Here is a 21,934-nt window from a genome sequence, read left to right on the forward strand (position 1 = left end):
TTCGGGGAAGTGATATACATAATCTCATTTGACCCATTACAAAGGTATAAGACCAAGAAGGGTGTTGATGATTGCTATTGGTGTATAAGGAATATGACTTCGATACCATCAACAGAGCTCTGTTGCCCACAAGTGTCCATAACCTTGACAGAGTTGTTTGTTTCACCCATGGAACCATGATCCTTTGTGTATGCTTTAGGAAGTGTTGTGCAGTATCAAAATGGAGTTCATTATGCTGGCTTGGTAACCAATTAAACCATAATGCCATTCACCAAGAAGAAGTAAAAGGTGGGCAGGCTGGCTCATGATGAGACCTCTTATTCCAAGGACTCTTTATTTCTTGTGATGTGTCTCTTGGATCATATCCTTGGTGTGGTGGCCATAGTGGGAATGCCACTTCACTTTCTTCCTTATGATCATGGTAGGCTGGCTCTTGATGAGACCCCCTATCCTTCATTTGACAACCGATATCATATAAACATTTTTCTCTTTTTTCTCTTTTATAAAGTACTTTCCTATTTATACACAAAGGGTGGTTCAGCACTCCTTAAGAGTAGGAATGGTGGAAGAAGTCTTAACATCTCAATAGAAAAATATACCCTTTGTTCTTATTCCTTAATAATGATGAAAGAAGATTATGGGAATTCAAAAAGAACCATCATGATAAAGATAACTAGTCATATTAGTATTAGTAGAATAATGACAGCAAAGTGATGAATAATTGTGTCCTTTCCTCTTCCCTCCTATCAATTCAAAGCAATTTCTTGTAAAAATAGCGATTTTATGTAATTTACTGATTTCAGTGTGTTCTAGTTTTGTATGCATTGCATAAGTGTATAGCTGTGCTCCAATAGACTCGAAACATCAGGATCAGCAGGTGTCTTTGAATTGGAATGGTAAGGAGAACAAGCATAAGTAAAAGGAATACAAAAATGTTGGCATTTCAAAGGGGAACAAAAAAAAAACGCAAGCATTGTTCCTTTGGAAAAGGAACAGCAAAAAATACAAGTGTTGTTCCTTCGGGAAAAAGGAACAGCAAAAAAAACGCAAGTGCCATTCCTTTGGAGAAGGAACAGCAAAAAATACAAGTGTTGTTCCTTCTAGGAAAAGGAACAACAAAAAATGCAAGTGTCGTTCCTTTGGAAAAGGAACAACGAAAAATGCAAGTGTCGTTCCTTTGGAAAAGGAACAACAAAAAATACAAGTGTTGTTCCTTCGGGAAAAGGAACAGCAAGAAACGCAAGTGCCATTCCTTTGGAAAAAGAACAACAAAAAATGAAAGTGATGTTCCTTCGGGAAAAAGGAACAGCAGAAACCAAAAGTGTTGTTCCTTTGGAAAAGGAATAGTATAAAATACAAGTGTTGTTCCTTCGGGAAAAAGGAACAGCTAAAATGCAAGTGTCGTTCCTTTGGAAAAGGAACAGCAAAAAATACAAGTGTTGTTCCTTCGGGAAAAAGGAACAGCAAGAAACGCAAATGTCATTCCTTTGGAAAAGGAACAGCAAAAAATGCAAGTGTTGTTCCTTCGGGAAAAAGGAACAACAGAAACCAAAAGTGTTGTTCCTTTGGAAAAGGAACAGCAGAAAATACAAGTGTTATTCCTTCAGGAAAAAGGGACAGCAAAAATGCAAGTGTCGTTCCTTTGGAAAAGGAACAGCAAAAAAATGCAAGTGTTGTTCCTTCGGGAAAATGGAACAGTAGAAACCAAAAGTGCTATTCCTTTGGAAAAGGAACAACAGAAAATAAAAGCGTTGTTCCTTCAGGGAAAAGGAACAACAAAAACCAAAAGTGTTGTTCCTTTGGAAAAGGAGTAGCAAAATGAAAGTGTTGTTCCTTCAAAAAAGGAACAGCAGAAAAACAAAAGTGCACACAAGTCTGGTTCCTTCAGAAAAGGAACAACAAAAATGACAGTGTCATTCCTTCAGAAAAAAGAACAGCAGAAAAAAATGCAAGTGTTGTTCCTTTGGGAAAAGGAACAACAAAACGATGGAACTGGTGAGCCTACAAAAAGGAACAGCAGAATGCAGGGTTCCTTTAAAAAGGAACAGCAAAGTGGTGAGAATGTTATTTCTTCCTAAAAGGAACAGCAAAGTGCAAATATATAAAAAAAAAATATGTACAGAAAATAATTTATGCTAACAAAACAAAAGAATTATGTACAGGATGTAAAAACAGTTGAATCACTTAATGAACCAGAGGTGAGGAAGATTTCTCTTCCTCCTCCAAAATTTGGATGTCGGATTCTTCACGGAGTTGCTGGTAGAAGGATTCCCGAGTAAGTGGTTTGTGGTATGGTCGAACTCGGTGGTTGTTTGCCTTGAAGGTATGTCTAGATATGTCAATGGTGATTAGATTAAGGGTTCCATTATCATGTACCTTCTGGATTTCGTATGGCCCCAGCCAACGAGTCTGAAGCTTTTCGGGAAAATCCTGAAACCTGGAATCATATAGGAGCGCCCAATATCCTTCACGAAAGACTTTCTTTTTAATGAGGGCGTCATGCCATTTAGCTCGCTACTGTTGGATCAATGCAGTGTGTTGAAGGGCAGAAAGCCTGATTTCATCTAGCTCATTGATCTGTTGTAATCTATTAATTTGTGCCTCGTTTAGATCTAGACCGACTTCTTGTGCTATTTGTAGTGTTTGTATTTCAAATTCTATCTGAAAGATGGGTTCTTTTCCAAATACTAGTTGGTATGGTGAATAGTCGGTAGTGCTTCTCCATGTTGTTCTGTAAGCCCACAAGGTTTCTGGCAATCTTGCGTCCCAATCGCGTCTATGTGATGCAATGGTTTTTGTTAGGATTGCTTCTATTATTTTATTGCTGCTTTCTACTTGATCATTTGCCTGTGGGTGGTATGGAGTAGTAATTTTATGTTGGATATGATAGTTTTTTAGTGTTGCAGCAATCTTGTTACCAGCAAACTATGGTCCACCATCTCTAATTATGTCTCTTGGAAGCCCATATCGGACAAATATACGGAACAGGAACTGTATGACGGAATCCTCTATAGCTCTTGGTAATGCCTCTGCTTCAACCCATTTGGTGACATATTCTGTTGCTACCAAAATATATGTTTTCTGGTTCGAGGATGGGTTAATTGGACCAACAAAATCGACGGCCCATTGCTCGAATGGTTCAATAACTAGCTGTGGATTCATGGGCATTTCGTCGGACTGACCAGGGTGTCCTGCTCTTTGGAAACTGTCACAAGCTTAAACGAACTTCTTTGCATCTTTGAAGATCGTGGGCCAATAATACCCTGCTTACAGCACCTTATGTCCAATTCTTTGATCGGCGAAATGTCCGCCAAATGGTCCGTCGTGACAAGCTTTCAAAATGTCAAAAATTTCATCTTCACGGACGCATCTCCTGATGTGCATATCTGCCTCTGTATGGAACAGGTGGCCCCCAATCCAAGAAAATCGAGTACTTCACTGGATAATCTGTTTTCGTTCATTGGGGGTCAAATGTTTTGGTAATTTGCCTACTGCTAAGTAATTTGAAACATTAGCATACCAGGGTGTTTTAACAATGACAGCAAACAAATGCTCATCTGGAAATTGATCTTCAACTGCTGTTGCATCCATTGGTTTTGGCATTCGCGAGAGAAAGTCAGCTACAGGATTTTCTTTTCTAGGTTGGTCCTTGATTTTGATATAGAATTCATGCAATAAAATCAGCCATCCGATTATTCTACCATTTGTGATTGGTTTATTTTCTAAGTATCTTATGGTAGAGTGATCTGTATACAAGATAACAAGATATCCAGTAATGTAATGCCTAAACTTATTGACAACATGTATTACAGCTAAAAATTCCTTTTCGGTAACAGTATAGTTTAATTCAGTAGGAGATAAATTCTTACTAATATAATAAATTGCATATGGTTTTTTGTCTTCTTCCTGCCCAAGGACTACTCCAATAGCTGTATCTGAAGCATTTGATGAAATTTGAAATGCCAGGTCCCAATTTGGACCTCTAAGGAATAGGGCTGTTGAGACAAGCCTTTTTAGATCCTAGAAAGCACGGTCGCATTTTGCTATCCAAAGAAAGTCAACATTACCTGTCAGTGCATATAGAGGTGCAGCAATATGAGAAAAATGTTCTATAAATCTTCTATAATAACCAGAAAATCCAAGAAAACTGTGTACCTCTGTTTGAGTGGTAGGAGTGGGAATTAGCAAAATTATTTGAATTTTGGCCGGGTCTACCTGTATTCCAACTGTTGAAATATAATGGCCTAGAATAAGTCCTTCTGTCATCATCATATAGCATTTTTCATGGCTCAAACAGAGCCTGGTGGCAATGCAATGTTGCAGCACTTTTTCCAGTGTCTCCAATGCTGGGTCGAAATCATCCCTGTATGGTGTAAAATAAGCCATCTATACTTCGAGCCCTTCATTTATTAAATCTGAAAAAATGCTAAGAATATCCCTTTGAAATGTGGCAGGGGCATTGCATAAGCCAAAAGGTAGAACTCTGTAGGCAAATTTTCCCCAAGGACAAGTAAAAGTAGTTTTGTCTTGGTCTTCAGGGGCAATCTGAATCTTATTGTATCGACTGAAGCCATCTAAGAAAGAAAAGAATTTCTTTCCTACCAAAGTGTCTAATACTTGGTCAATGAATGGAAGGGGAAAGTGGTCTTTTTGTGTTGATTTATTTAGGTCTCTATAATCTACACAAATCCTCCACTTTCCATTCTTCTTTGGTACCACAACAAGCGGAGAGACCCATTTACTATCGGAGATAGGGTAGATGAAGTTCACATCTAAAATTTTTTGAAGTTCAGCCTTTACAATGTCTTTTAGATGAGGATTAAGTCTCCTTTGTGGTTGGCGAACAGGTCTCGCATCTTTTTCTATGTAAATGTGGTGCATACATAACTAGGGATCTATTCCTTTCATGTCAGGATAGTCCCATGCAAATGCTTCTTTATATTTCCTTAGTAGTTGGATGAGCTTCTCTTCTTGTTCGGAAGTCAGGTTGGCATTAATGTTTAAAGTCTTTCCTGGCTCAATTTCTACAATTTTGCTATTTGAGATAGAGGTAGTAGGTATTGTTTGATCGTGTGTATCTTTAAGAGGATCTTCTTCTAATTCATTATCAAATGTTGCTTCTATCATGTGACATTGTATGTGGGATCTGGATTCAACTTGACTAATAAATTTGTTAATGGCATCATCTTATGTTTGGTCTTTGAAATCAAGGGCCCCTTCTATGGTTAATGGAGATCTAATATTTTCGGTGAGGTATGATAGAGGATGTTTGTTAGTTTTTATTATCGTGACGCTTGGCTGTGTCGGAGGGTATAAAGCTAGATTCTTGATATTAGCCCCCTAGTTATGGTCATACTGCCTTGTCAGTAGCCAATATAAGCATCGACAATTGCAAGCCAAGGTCTACCTAAAATCAATGGATGTCCATCAAGTCGGATTTTGGGGTTTATTATCATAAAATCGGCTAGATACTCCCAAGAGTCAACGGATACCATGACATCATGTAGTGTGCCTTCTGGCATAACCACAGATCGGTCAGCCAGTTCTAATAAAGTGGAGGTCGGTTCTACTAATGTAATGCCCAATTTTTGGCAAGTGGTAGTTGTTAAGGTATTGATTGCAACTCCTAGATCAACCAAGGCATTTGAGAAGGTTTGTCCATTGATTTGTATGGTTACTATTGGATTTCTTGGGTCTTCATATTTAACGGGTGTTTCTTTCCCTGATAATAGGTCGGATAGAGTGCCAACTACTTGGACTTTTGGGTTATTTGTTATTTTCCTCCTTGGTTTCTTTATACATAGCTCTTTGATAGTCTTTGCATATATTGCGATGTCTTGAATGGCTTGGAGGAGTGGGATTTTTATGTACATAATTTTTAGTTCTCCCAGAATGTCAAAATTAGGATATTATATAGGTCGAGATATAATTAATCGTTCTGGGAATGGGGGGGAAGATGTGGTTGCTTGATCATGAATTTGTTGTATGGTCACATCCTCTTCTTGTGGCGGTTGTTCTATAGGTAACTAATTTTCAACTTGAGCGGTTTTATCTCCCTCTATTTCAATGATGCGCCCAGATCTTAATTGAAGGTCATTACACTCCCTTAGATCGGTTCCTATTTCTGATGTTTCAATTATTTGAATAGATTGGACCAGTCTGTTATTTGGATTGGGGTTGGGTTGGGCTGGGAGTTGTGGTCTTAAGTTAGACTGGGATTTTGTTGTAATGCTGGTAGTGTAGGTTGAGTGAGCGGAACGGTTCCTACTGGCTAATTCATCGGTCTTTGCCAGTTTGTCTGCTAGTCTTGACTCTATGAAGTAGGAGGGCACCATTGTGCTGGATATACATTGTTTTTCCAATATGGTGGAGTGTAGGGAAAATTTGGCCAATTGGCTTGGCTTGCTGGATTCGGCCATGAAGGAAATGGTTTCTGTAACCAATTCAAGAAGGGAGGTTGATTTTGCCACATTGTATTATATTGTTGAGCATGATATTGTGGAGGCTGAAAAGAAGAAGTTGGGTCTGAGATCATACTTGATTTCCATGGCCGCCATTGACGGCGCTGATTGAGTAGATACACTGGCTCTGGCTCTTCTTCTGCTTCCTTGTATACTGCTTTCAATCTAGGAAGTGAGGGACAGCTCTCTATAGAGTGGTCTTTCGTACAAATGGTGCAAACTTGGACTGCATCTAATGGACACTCCTTGTGACTGTGTTTCTTTCTGCATCTGGGACAGAAGATTTCCAAATTTTGTTCTACCTCTGCTTGCTTTTTTTTAGCTTGCATAATATCAAGTTGTGTTGTCAGTGTCCCTAATATGTCAGTTTTAAAATTTTCTAATAAATTTCCAATTTCTGCATGAGTTACTCCTTCTGCCGAAATGTTGTTATCTCTTGCAAATCGATCATGTTCTAATGGTTTCAGCCTTGTGCTGCCTCTTGAGCTCCTGATACATAGATTAGTAATGTCAGCAAAATTTTCCTGATAAATATCTCCTTTTCCCATAATATTTAGTGTTTCAATCCATTGTTCCTTCATTCCCCTAATTAATGTTGTTTTTAATACATTATCAAGTAAGGGTAATGATGCATAAGGAGATCTTTGAAGATTATATTGAAAACATTCAACATACTCTTCTAATGTTTAATTCAGTCTAGCTACCATCTGAAATATTTCATCTTTTAACTCTCTAGACCTACAGTAATCCTGATATTTTTTTAGAAAAGACTCTTTCATTTGATCCTAGTTATTTATAACACCACCACCCAATCCCATAAACCATCTTAAAGTAGCCCCTTTTAATGTAGAGGGAAATAATTTTAGTTTCTGGGGATCGGTGGTATAGTCATATCCTCTACACAGCACATCAAATTCAAATAAGAATGCATCTAGATCTTCTGATGTAAGGCCATGGAATGTAGGGATATGCTGAAGAGGAATTGCTTTCATAGGTGCGTTAGCTGCAATATCCACAATGGGGTATTGCAGTGTAGAGGTTTGGGTGTTTGGCTAGTTCTGGGCCATTTGGTCAAATATATGCTGATAACCTTCTGGGATATCTAGGAGGGTATTCCTGGGTTGTCGAGGGGGAATGGCTCTAACGGGAAAGGCCTTACTAGCACTTCCTTTATCTGGCATTATGAGAGTTCCTAATGTCCGGGGGCGTTCTTGAGTTTCTTCAACCTCGTTATAAATGATTTTTGCAGTGCTTCCCTTATCTGGACTACTTAATAGCTGAATTAACCCAAGAGGAGATCTTGGTTCTTCAATTTCCCCGGTTTATCCTCTTCCTTCGCAGAGGTTTCTAAGGTTCCCTTCTTGCAATGATTTTGGGCTAGAATTTTCAATTTCTTGAAAATCTTGCTCTTCGGTTTGACTGTGCACCTCAGTAAAAGCTACAGATGGTGATCCTGTGGCCTGAAGGGAACTAGTAGGATGTCTAGAAGTAACTTTTCTAGGCCCTACTAAACGCTAAGATTATGCTTTCTTAAGGATTTCATCTATAAAGGTCAATCGGCCAAGGGTCACCGGCCCCTTAGCTTTGCTAGGCTTGGGTAGAGGTTTAGGATTCTTTTCAGGTTTTTTCTGCTTAGTCATGCACACAAATCAAATGCTAATTTCTACCCAATGAAAACAGCAACAAGTCTACAAGAAAGCAGGCAGGGGAGCAGGGCTATTACATGCTCCGCACGCAGGTTCTTACCTTCCATTTTTAAAACCCAATTCTCTCCTAGCAGGTTCTTACATCACTTTGGAAAAGAAACAAATGGCTACACTCTTCCCCCAGCAGCGGCGCCAAAATGTCAGGCAGTAAAAAGGGTCTTTTTCACCTCTATTTGCCTCACATTAACTTGTCAATCCAAGAATGATTTTTTATCTCAAAGAGTGTACTCAGTTTGAGGCAGTCATTTGTCAGAGTAATGCTAGTAGTATAGTGCTCTAAATATAAGAGTAAACGGATGCTTGAAATAAGATCTACTTACAGAAAAGAACCTTAAGACTCAAATCATGCACCTAGAAAACTATAGCAATTTATCAATCAAGGGTACAGTAACTCATCCCTCTATGAACTGATGTAATTAAAGATAATCAATGGAAAGATCATCAACCTGGGAACTAGACAAAAAATTTCAACGTTCACTAAGTCTTAGATCGTTCCACACACCAAAGCAATGACAATACAAATAACAGGAAATGGAACAACAACTAGTTATTATAAATAAGATTGAACAGCAAACCTCAGTCTAAGGAAATAAATGCAGCAATCATATCCTACAAAAATTAGATAGCAATCTCTACTCTGAGGATAAATTGGACAACAAACAGAAATAGAACGGCAACTGCTCGGCAATGAAATATAGAACAGCGAATAGAGTTAAATGTAAATGTACAATGAACCAAAATAAATAACACACGCGGTATGCTTAATATTAAGAGAAACAGTAATATGACTTCAATACAACAGGGATCAATCTCAGTTATAAAGAATAACGATTGTAATTCATAATGGAACAGCAACGTCAATTGAACAACAATCGCGATTAAGTGTAAACCATAGATGAGTACAGTAATACCAACTTATGAATGTTACAACACAATTACTCTATAATTGAACAGCAATAGCATTTTGTAAGGAATAGCAATGTTATATCAATGATTAAAGGAATAGCAATGTGTTACAAAGTTACAATGAATAATACAACATTCCTGTCACAGAGAACAACATTACTCAATTGAACATAAATCACATATAATAGAACCGTGATGTAAAATAAAAAATCACATCAAATTACCGAACAAAGCTGATAACGAAAACCACACACGAATTAGAGATAATGGTACAGGAGCAAGTGTTCCACCAGGGCCAGGCCCTTAGCCTCTAGGGACACACCGCTTGAGATTACTCCAGAATCAGAGATGAAACGGCAACCAGATTTATATTAAAACATCAAAGCAGAGTTACAGTGGATCACTTCTCAACGAGAGTCGATGATCAAAGTTTCAAATACAAAGGAGAATTACATAAAAACAACAACAGGTCGTCCCCCCGGGCTAGCAGTGCTGCCCCTTCTTATAACAGTCAAGCAGAGATATCAATGATGCAAAAATAGTTAAGATAGCGATCCCTCAGGATCAAAGGATCCTGAGGGATTCACCAGACTGTTAATTTCCAGTTATCTATTTGTTCTCTTGCGTCGATTCGATATCTCCTTTTCCCTTTCCTGGCTGATACGCTCCAATTTGGATCGTCTTGTTTGCATGCGGTTTCCTGCTAGAGGGACAACAGTTAACTTTGCCCTGTCTTTTCCTTTGGGACATCAATATTTCGTTTTTTCCTCTTCCTGTGTAAAAAAATGGAAATTATTAGTAGTTTTGTGTTGCATATAAATCCATCAGATTTTGTCATCATTTCTTATTATCTGCCTAGTTCATGATGCAAAGAGGTTATGAGTTTTAAAGCAAAGATGACAAAATAAACGATAAAAACATTCCTTTTTTAGTACTCCACAGGACCTATTGAGCATGACTGTGAAATTTTTGAGAGCAGTGAAGGACAAATAGCAAAGGGTCAGCTGGGAATTTCTTCGCATTTTTGGAGAATAGTGAAGAGTAAGGCATCAGAGGACCTAGTATACTTGACTGTGCATTTTCTGAAGGCAATGTAGAGCAAGGTAGCAGAGGACCAGGTGGGCATGTCTACAAAGTTTTGGAGAACATTGCAGACCTAGGTCTCAGAGTAGTGTAGGCTTCTAGCAGACTAGAAGGAGGCTTGATGATTATGCTTGAGCAATGCACAGTTCAATTTGGACATGGAGGCAGTTTTCTGCGTAGTTCTAGGAGGCAGACAGGCTACTCACCTAAGGGATTACGTTGTGCAGCTGACCTGGAAGAAAACCGCAAGAACTATGCATTTTCGAGCAGCAGACTAGGGTCACTGAGGGCTAAGACTATGCAATGTAGCTCAGTCGGGGTCTGGTGGAAGAGGGTTGTCCAGTCGGAGATATTTTCAGGAAAATGGCTAAGTGCTGAAAGCAAGTGAGCTTGTGCAGACTTGACATTGTGATCATACACTTAGTATACTTTGATGACAAGACAACACATATCACCAATACAACAAGATAAAACATGCCCTCAGTGAGACTATCTTAGAGATGAGAGAAACAAGCATGACACTTGAGATAGACCTCCGGACGATCGTGACGACACTTTCGAGACAATGCTTACAACTTTGTGTGTGAGTACGATGGATGTTTACATATCGAAGATAGCCCAAACACTCAAAGACAAAACCTTCAAACTCACTAGAACAAGATCGCAAGTCATGACAAATCCATCAATATGCCAAAAGACGACCACTAGTCAAACAAGCGAAAGGGTGAAAAGACTCCACAAGAGCTCATGGGATGAGCTCAAGTGTTTGCAACCATCAAATGAAAAACCAAGGAAGGCTCTAAAATTTGGATGCAAGCCAAAATTTTGGAGGTTTTTATAGCCGCTACAACAATTGGCTAGACCAAATCATTGTAAATGTCGAAGGACCAAATCAAAGAAATCCAAACATAATCCTTAACATGGAAATTTCACTAGATTGTGTCTGTGGTTTTCATTTTTTCCACCTTCAAGTAGTTTCACGGGCAAAATCTTGGTATACTGCAACAATTGTTGTGTGCAAGCCATGGAAAGATTGCGGCACTACCTAAGTGTCAACATGTGACTTTCTGAAGCTAACGTCACTCTTGGAAACTTTAGAAAGTACAAATCTCCTTTGTCCATATATGTAACCAAATGTAAGCCTACATTCTTAGACACCTATACAACATAATAAGACTTCAAGAACTAATCCATAGAACCCATGAACACTTACAATACCAAAAATTTATCAAGACCATGACCCATCACTAGGTTGATATCATTGTCAACATGCAAAACAACCATAATGCCAACATTTTTTTTCTTTCAATGGGATCCAATGGTGTTAACTAATGCACCAAGTAAATAATTACATCGAAAGGTATCTTTTATTATTATTGAACTACCTCAATGATATTTCCTTTGAATGAGTTCTTTGAATCATTGGGTAGCCTCACCTTTTCTTCATGTAGAAAGAGGATTACAATTAAAAATATTTAATTGCAAATGGTTTATTAATTATAACATTTCATGTTTCAACTCTAGAGTATGTAGAGGATGAGGCTAGATAAGAAGAGGAACATATGGCTACATTCAAAGCTACTTTTCTTACCTCTGCTACTCCAGTAGGTAAATAACACTAATACTCTTTTTATTAATGAAATACTTGTAAGAATAATAACAAAAAGATCAATTTAAAATTTTCTTCTTCTTCAAGATCATCATCCACCCCTCTTGCACTAGCTTCAACATAATGATTACATGACCAAGTTGTCAAGAATACTTGCAGAGGCCATAACAACTAAAAGGGAAGAAGGAACTGATTTCCTCCTTTCTCAATTCATTTCAAAGAAAACGAAAATGAAAAATAAATTATTGAACTTGTTACATAATTACAAACATCATGTACAATATTATGAAAACATATTTCTGATGATAGAATTTATTGAGATGAAGTATTTTATGTCTATGATTAATGAATGAATGTTTTATGTTAATGAATGATTGATATATGTTTCTTTATGTACAAAACCACATATGTTTCTTTCTGAATCTTTTGTTTTCCTAGTGTCTATGCATGAACCTTATTGTGTTGCTTTCAACTATTTTCTAATATATAGATTGGGCACTTCAGTATTGAGAGTGATGTGAGGGGGGGGAGGGGCCATAAGAGCTTTTTGGCATTGTTGTGTAGGCATTGATGTCAAAAAGGTCATGGTCCTGGTCATGCTTCTCATATGAATGTGTGATGGATGTTGACTTGGTGGTCCTATTGGTTGGCGTGATGTATTGATAGTGAGATGGTTGTGTTGGAATTGATGTCAACTCTTGAGGTCATGACAATGTAGATTTATGGACCATGGTGTGTGTCGGTATGTATGGGGGCACTAATATTAGTCTTCTTGATGGCACACTCATGTGATGGTATTGAGGGTAGCATGTTGGTATTTGAGTAGCTGGAATGTGTTGGCATTTGCATTGATGGACATGTCATGATATTTTTTTGATGTTGCTACAGCTAGAGGAGGCTGCTACAGGTGATGATCAGATCTACATATGATAGAGATGGTTCATGGCACACTAGTTGACTTGTCAACTAGGTCTTCATCTAGGTCTTCACGCGTATGCTTCATGAATATGACTTCTTGCAGTGTGACAAATTCATGATGATGATGTTGATGTTACAAAGGTGCTACAAAGGTTTACATGTCTATTAATATGTGTTGCATCTTGTTCAGAGGTCTGATGGAGAGTGGAGGAATTGTTGGCACACTTGCCAACCTTATTTGTTGACACTTCTAGGTCAACTTGGAAGTGACACTTGAGAGGCTTGATCGACCCATTTGTAGAGGTCACAAAGGATGTGTCATAGGTCTGGAGGCATGTACAGATGCAGGGGAAGAGGATGGAACAAATGGTAGAGGTCCTAAGCTAAAGGATTGATGGATTTCTTGATTTTTAGCACAGTCGCATATAGAGGCCTATGTGAGTGGTTCGAATGCTACAGTAGCATGGAGGCCATCTTATGGGAGTGTTTATAGCCCCAGTCAAGTTCATATTGTTTCAAGGGTGTGACTTGGGGAAAAGCATGATAAAAATTCTGCATTCCTCGCATTGTTCGGAAGGAAATTAGCTTGGAAATTCCTATTGGCTTCCAAACTTGTTTGAAAAAGTCAAGAATGGTTTGGAAAGGTCCTCTCATGATGTGAATGCATTTAGTGCACTGTTAGTGACCTTATTGGATTTATTTTGTCCAATTTGTGCCATTTTGATCGCATCCCCAAGCTCAATTTTTCCCTACATGTTTTATATACTTGATCTTGGAGTTGTGTAATGGTTGATCATGAGTTGATTGAGTTGATGGTGTATGTATGAGAGTGAGAAGATATCAGAGAAGGAATTTATGCTTCAGATCTTGAGTAGAGAATAGATTATTTAGTCCATGAGAGTTGATGACCGAATAATGTGCAGATCTTAAGCATGATTAAGTATAGACCAGATTTGTAGTTGTGGATGTAGTGATTGATTTGGATAGTTGCATATGTTGTTAGATAGACATTTTGATGGTGATTCTCAAACATGTTTTACGTAGGATTTGTTGATGCAATTGGCACATAAACATATTGTCTTGTGTTTCTAATTGTAGTATGCAACAATATATTGTTGTGAGGATTTGATTGTATTCATATTTGTTTGTGGCCATATTTTTTCTATTGCAGAGCACACATTTTGTGAATTTGTTTTATATTTATTTGATGATGAGATCTTGGTATTGAGATCATGTATGTAGAGGTTATTTTTTTTTTAGCATAGTGTCTTGGGATCCAGTTTGAAAATAAATGAAAGGAGGTTCGAATAGTGCTAGACGAGCAGTGACTTCATGAGAGAGGAGCAGCGATAGCGAAGCTTCAATGAAAGGAATAAGTTTCTCAATCCAGTGGTGGTTGGATAGTCCAATGGTAGTTGGATGATGATCGATTGATCATGGTGGCCTTTAGTAGATGGTAGTCTGTAGAGATCCATAGAGAAAAAAGTCTTCCGAGCTTATCAGTAGTATCGAGTCTCCTAGACGATGTGTGTTGGAATTATGTATATGAGGTCGAGTCTCCATGTTAATGGGAGTAAGCAAGCTATGTAAAAAGACCAAATTCTTGACTAATAGAAATTCAGAGCGGAGAAACAACAGCAAGGGTGGTTTTTCTCCCAGAAGGGTTTCCACCAGAACTCTTGTGTCTCATGTGTGATTGATGTGATGTGCATGTTTAATGTTTTGTAGTTTCTTATGGTTTTTCATTATGCTTATGTGATGCACATGTTTAATGAATTATTGATAACATATGTGTGATTCAGTTGAAGTAATAAAAGGAAAAAATTGATACATAGATAACACTACTGATTCACCCTCCCCCACCCCCTCTTAGTAGTGCACAAAGGTTTCCAACAAATGGTATCATAGCACATTTCCAACAATTGGTATTAGAATGGGCTTTTGGTTACAGCTTGATCATTGGAGAGTAGATTTGGGGTTTATTGGCTAAAATTGATTTTATTTTTTTAGCGTATGGTTGTCCTTACTACTGCAAATTTCAAGATATGGCACAAAAATGTAAAATGTCAATTATTATCTTGTTGATATAATATTTGCAAAGTAGTATGTGAAGGTTGTGGTAAAGATCCACTTGCAGATGAGGTTTTGCAGAAGGATGAACAAGCACGGTGTATAAACTATGAGAATCTTCATATTGATTATATGAAGAGACTATTCGGTTTGAAATGTGCCAAAGAGATGTGGGACAACCTAGAATACATTTTTGGATATAGTACCAACAGCAATTTGGAAAATGAGAAGAACAAGGACAAGAAGAAGAGCCTCCAAAAACAAGAATCTCAGCCACAAGAGTCTCATTCTCCCGGTGCACATGATTCAACGAATGATGAGAAGAGATCATAAAATCTTGAATCCAAAGGTATAATTGTTAATGATATTATTTTGAGTTATAATTTTGAGATTCAGATTTAGAGAATGCTAATGAACATAATTAAGATGAGAATGATATTAAGAGTATTATATCTGAGATTTCTAGACTAACAGTTGCATGCAAGGATCAAGAAAAACTATTGTAGATTTGTGATGATAAGGAGCCCAATCTCAAGGAATAAATTGTGAGCTCAAAAGTTAAATTGGAAGAATTTGAAAAAGTTGAAGAAGGTATGAGGAAACAATACCAAGTAAAGGTAGGAGAATGTGACAAATTGGAAGCTGAAATTGTTTCCTTGAGAAAGAAATGAAAGATGGAGAAGAGCATGGTAGCCCTGGACAATTTTCTTGAGATTCAAAGATCACCATTGGATAAATCTGATTTTGGATTTCAAAAGGGTGAGTCGAGTTTGCATGCAAGTAAAAACACCAAAGAAGAACCCAAGAAACCTGTAGCAAATAATACCAACAACAAAAGTAACATCCAAGGAAATAAGAATTAGATCCAACATCTAGATAAAAAACAAAAGAACTAGCAGCAGAAAAGCAAGCAAAACCAATAGCATGACAAGCATCAAAACCAACAGCAAAGAAGAAAATTTCAAGGAGCACCTACATTGAGAAGATATTTTTCTCCTAGAGATAATCATGACAGATTTGTAAAATTTTAAAGGAATCAGAGTCCTTCTATTCCTTTTGTGCATAATGTAGAGTGTTACAATTGTCACAATTTTGGGCATGCCACAGCAAATTGCTAGAGCATATTATATAGACCATATTAGCAAAGATTCCAGCATTATCAGCAGCCAAGAAGAATTTCCAATAGGTATGTTTGTGATTTTTATGGTTATTGTAACTCATGTCACTTGTTTGGCCATAAGGAAATAGATTGCAGGTCTAACAATTGGAGGAGAGACACATTTCATGTATGGTTTAGATCTCGCATGAACAGTAGGATATTTGATCCTCTTAGCCATGTGGAGTGTTATATTTTCCATACATGTGGCCATATGGCAAGAGATTGGTTGTCTCCCCGTTACTCAAGGAAAAACCTTCAAAGGAATAAAAAACAAAGAGGATCTAGCTCTAAAACAATGAAGTAAGAGAGGAAGCAAGAAAAGGAAGAGAAGAAGGAATTGATCAAAGAGTATAAGAAGTAGCCCAAAACCGTGTGGAGAAAGAAGGAGATTCAACTCTTCAACTAGTGAAGAGAATTCCTTCCTACAGTCCATGATTATTTCCTACATACTTATAGAGGGTTACAGATCATGAAAGGTGCACAACCTCAGGGGGGGCGTATGATGGATTTTTTAGTAGCATATGATGAGTTCATTTCAGCCTTCATGCACTTTCAGGTCCATAGGATCAAGGGCTCCTTTTGGAGATATATTGAGCTTGCGGGGAGTTATGCATGGTATTGAGATTGATGATTTGTTTTGTCTCTTTCACTTCTTTTCACTCATGTGATTATAGCAGCTTTACATATCTATTTATGAGTGAAAATGAGCACATTTTTCAGCCATGTATATGTTTTTGGTTTCCACCAACATCTGGTTGAAAAGATGTGTGGCCATGCATAGATTGAGATCATGACTCTAGGATGTATTGTGATGATATGTGACATGGACCCGCCATGTATGGGTCATTATATGCAATTTATTAAAACTATGTATTTACCATTGGTTCATCATTTTATGATGGTATTGAGTCCAGTCAATAGTATGTTGAGTCATGATGATGACACGTTTGTTTTGGAGTCATATTGAGTCATTTTACAGCCACATGTATGGCCTAATGATGATGTAATAATCATGATGTAGTATTTTTTTGAGTCATTGGTTCATAGGAGATGATCATAGCATCTATTTATTTCATTATGTATTCATGTAATATGCTCATGGAGCCATGTACATATGTTGTACTATCTTTGGGTCACTTAGCCATGATTCATGAGGCCATGATATGGTCGTATGAGTTATGCATGAGGTCTTATGTCTCAGTTACAACCATGTATTTATCATGTATATGTCACTTGAGTCATGTTCATGTGGAGTCTCAGGTCATATGGTGCTTCTATTTCTCAAAGGAAGCATTGTTTACAGTGAAAGCGGTCATTTCAGCCCAACAGTTGGTATCTCTACAACTTGGAGATGGTATGTGTTCTGGGGGAGCATTATTTGTTCCTATTTACTTCAGCCATACTTTGTTGGAAATATGGTATGCTTGGAGGTATTCATGTTATGCCTCATATTATGTTATGATAGTGGGTTTCTTAGCCTCATGTGATGAGATGTTATGGTGTTTGTTGTTATGTAGTTATGGGGGAGATTGTGTGTGGTTTCCTCGTGTGGTATAGCTACATGTCATATGATGATGCATTTTATGATGTTGCTATGAGGAGGAGTGATAGTTTGGTGTTTTTGTGCATAATTATGCATGTACTTGATGCTACTCATAGTTGATATTATAATGATGTTGCATATGCTTCTTATGGTTGCCTTCATGTTGGCAAGATGTTGTTTGTTGCTAGTAGTTGTCGGATGGTATGTTGCTATCGTTGATGATTGGATATATATGTTTCTTGCTACTTACATGGATGATTTTTTATTCTTTATATTTTTAGTGATGTAGAGATATTTGCTCCAGTATGTACTTCATTTCTTGTTGCCTCAGCATATGGTTTGGACCTTTTCCATTGATATCAAAGGGGGAGAGAATTTGGAGAGATTTGGATGCATAGAGTGTAGCTTCATTTTTTGGAGAGTGTATGGAGATAAGCTTTACATGCTGATGAGGTCGACATCAATGCCAAAGGGGAAGTTTGTTGGCATCGTTGTTTTGGAATTGATGTCAACAAGGTCATGGTCATGGTCAAACTTATCGTATGCATGTGTGATGGATGTTGACTTGGTGGTCTTATTGGTTGGCATGATGTATTGAAAATGATATAGTTGTGTTGGCATTGATGTCAACTTTTGAGGTCATTCACTCTTGAGTTCGTGATGATATATATTGATGGACCATGGTGTGTGTCTATATGTATTAGCAATGATGTTGGTCTTCTTGATGGCACATTCATGTGATGGTATTGAAGTTAGCATGTTGGTCTTGGAGGAGTTGGAATGTGTTGGCATGTGCATTGATGTGCATGTCATGATGGTTTTTTGATGCTACTACAGGTAGAGGAGGATGCTACAGGTGATTATCACATCTATATATGCTAGAGATGGTCCATGGCACACCAATTGCTTTGTCAAATAGGCCTTCATCTAGGTCTTCATTCTTATGCTTCATGAAGATGACTTGTTGTAGTGTGATGGCTTCATGATGATGATGATGATGTTGCAAAGGTGCTATAGGGGACTGCATGTTTTTTCAGATGTGTTGCAACTTGTTCAATGTTTTGATAGAGAGCGGAGGACTTGATGGGACACTTGCCAACCTTGTTAGTTTGCCCTTCTAGGTCAACTTGGTAGTGACACTTGGGAGGCTTGTTTGATCCATTTGCAGATGTCACAGAGGATATGTTAGAGTTCTCGAGGCATGTATAGATGCAAGGGAAGAGGATGCAACAGATGGTAGAGTTCCTGAGCTGAAGGACTGATGGTTTTCCTCAGTTTTAGACCCAGACGCATGCACAAAGTCCTATGGGAGTGGTTCGGATGGTCCAGTCACATTGAGGGAAGATTATGGGAGCGGTTATATCCCTAGTAGAGTTCATACTATGTCAAGGGTATGACTAGGGGAAAAACACAATAAAATCTCCACATTACTCGTGATGTTTGAAAGGAAAATGGATTGGAGACTTCCATAGGCTTCCAAAATTGTTTAAAATGATCAAGAATGGTTTTAAAAGGTCCTCTCATTATGTGAATACATTTAGTGCAATATTAGTGACATTATTGGATTTATTTGGTCAAATTTGTGCACTTTTTATCCCATCCCCAAGCTCAATTTCGCCCTAGATGTTTTATATAGTTGATCTTGGAGTTGTGTATTGGTTTATTGTGAGTTGATTGAGTTGAGGATGTATGTATGAGAGTGAGAAGGTATTAGAGATGGATTTATGCTTCAGACCTTGAGTAGAGCCTAGATGCTTTAGTCCATGAGTTTTGATGACTGAATAATGTACAGATATGAAGCGTGATTCAGTATAGATCATATTTGTAGGTTCTAATGTAGTGATTGATTTAGACAGTTATGTATGTTTTTGGATAGAGATTTTGATGGTGATTCTCATATATGTTTTATGTAACTATTGATGAAATTGGCACATATACAGTGTCTTATGTTTCTAATTGTACTATGTAGCAATATATTGTTGTGAGGATCTTATTGTACTCATATTTATTTGTGGCAACAATTTTTCTATTGGAGATCACACATTTTCTGCATTTGTTTTATATTTATTTGATAATGAGATCTTGTTGCTGAGAGCATGTATGTAGAGTTGATTTCTAGTTGAGTACAGTGTGTTGGGATCCAATTTGAAAATACATGAAATGAGGTCCACATAGTGGTAGAGGAGAAGTGACATTATGAGAGAGGAGAAGGGATAGCGAAGCTTCAGTGAAAGGAAAAATTTTCTCAATCCAATAGTGGTTAGATAGTCTAATGGTAGTTGGGCGAGGATTGACTAATCATGGTGGCCTTTAGCATATGGTAGTTCGTAGAGATCCATAGAGAACAGAGTCTTCTGATTTGATCAGTAGTATCGAGTCTCCTATTCAATGGGTGTTGGAATTATGTATATGCGGTTGAGTCTCCATGCTAATGGGACTCAGCAAGTTATTTAAAAAGACCAATTTCTTGACTAATAGAAATTCAGAGTAGAGTAGCAGCAATAAGGGTTGTTTTTCACCTGGAAGGGTTTCCACCAAAAATATTGTGTCTCATGTGTGATTACTGTGATGTGCATGTTTAATGTTTTGTAGTTTCTTATGGTTTTCAGTTATGCTTATATGATGCACATGTTTAATGAATTGCTTCTAACATATGTGTGATTCAGTTGAGATAATAAAAGGAAAAAAATTATATCTAGATCACACTAGTAATTCACCCCCCTCTTCTCAGTAGTGCGCAAAGGTTTCCAACAAGTGGTATCATAGCACATTTCCAATAGAACTTTCACCTTCACATTGTTATGTGGAATTTTGCATCTACGGATAAACACAACTTCCCTAAGTGGGTAGCTACAGTTAGAACAACATAATTAAAGAGTTTAACCTTTTCCTATAGAAGATAAATAAGGCAAGGGACCTACTTGTTATCCTTCACTTCCCTTTGTCTCCTTTGAATAGCTCCTGTCACTCCTTCTCGAACTAAATCCACTCGATTAGTACCTGCAATCATAAACAGACGACAAAAGGCAATCAAAGCAAGAGATCTATCTACTATAAGAAAATGGAATCGAAACCATTTACACATATAATCATCATACATAAAGACAAGAATATGGGAAAAGGTTTGAACAACTTTATTAAGTATAAGGAAGAGTTACAACCAAAGAAGTCTGGCCCCATGTCACTCATCCAGCTTGAGTTCCATCCTTCATCACATCAAAAGAGCAACACTCTGGTAGCATAACAATACTTGCTCATAATCTCAAACCTCAAAACAACAGTATCTCCTTACAAATTCTTCAAAGTCCAGCCCTTGATCACTATGATGAGTGCTCAATTTATAGGGAAATGAAGGTGGTTTTGTCATAAATTGGGCATTGAATGGATTTCCAATTTGGGAGTTATTGTTATGAAACGAGCTCACAAAAAGATAGAAAAGAGAGATCAACGCCTTAGAATTCAGCCTCTTCAAGGGGGCAACCTCCTTTACATTACACAAATGAACAATTCTTGGATGTTACAAATGAAAAACCTCCTTTCTATATATAGGATTCTAAGGAGTCACAATATAACCCAACCAACCTAACAATAATAATATAAAGCCACAAAAATAACAATATACGGATTCTATGGGGCGCAGTAATAAAAATATGGGGACAATAAGGGCACAACAATATTAATAAGTGATACAACTACAATAGTAATGGGGTAATCACTAGTATTATAGGGACCTAACATGCCCCTCTCCTTCAAAAAAAGTGTTGTCCTCAACGCTTGAGTAGTTCTAGATGCTTCTGTATAAAATTCTCATCCTCCCATGTGGAATCTTCAGCGGATAAGTTCTTCCACTTGATGGGATATTCCGAAATTGATCGATTTCGTAGCTATTGAGTTCTTGTTTCTATGACTGCTTCCGGTTCCAATATAATTTTTCCTTCCTCATCAAGTTCTGGCAATATTGTTTGAACTGGGAGCTTGTCGCCTATAACCTTCTTAAACATAACACATGGAAAACTGGGTGCACTCGAGATGCTACAGGAAGCTCCAATTTGTATGCCATAGTACCAATCTTTTGCAACACCTTGTACGGACCATAATACTTTGGTGATAATTTATTATAAATCTTAGCTTGCTTGAGGGACATTTATTTATATGGTTGTAGCCGTAGGAATACCCAATCACCTACATCAAAACTTCTTTCGCTGCGATGTTGATCTGCCAGTTGTTTCATTCTATTCTGTGCCAACAGGAGGTTATCCTTTAAGAGTTGGAGGACTTGTTTTTGATGTTCGATGTGATGTCCCATTGCTTGAACCTTAAAATTTTCTCTTAATATGATGTGATGGATGGTGGCTGATATACATAAAGTGCCATAAATGGGGTCATTTTTGTTGTTGTATGGAAGGAAGTGTTATACCACCATTCAACCAGAGGCAACCATTTGACCCATTGTGTCTGTTTATCAAATACAAAGAAACA

Source organism: Pinus tabuliformis, chromosome 7, assembly GCF_031772625.1.
Source record: "Pinus tabuliformis cultivar Carrire ecotype Pingquan chromosome 7, CPIR1, whole genome shotgun sequence".
NCBI classification, from domain to species: Eukaryota; Viridiplantae; Streptophyta; class Pinopsida; order Pinales; family Pinaceae; genus Pinus; species Pinus tabuliformis.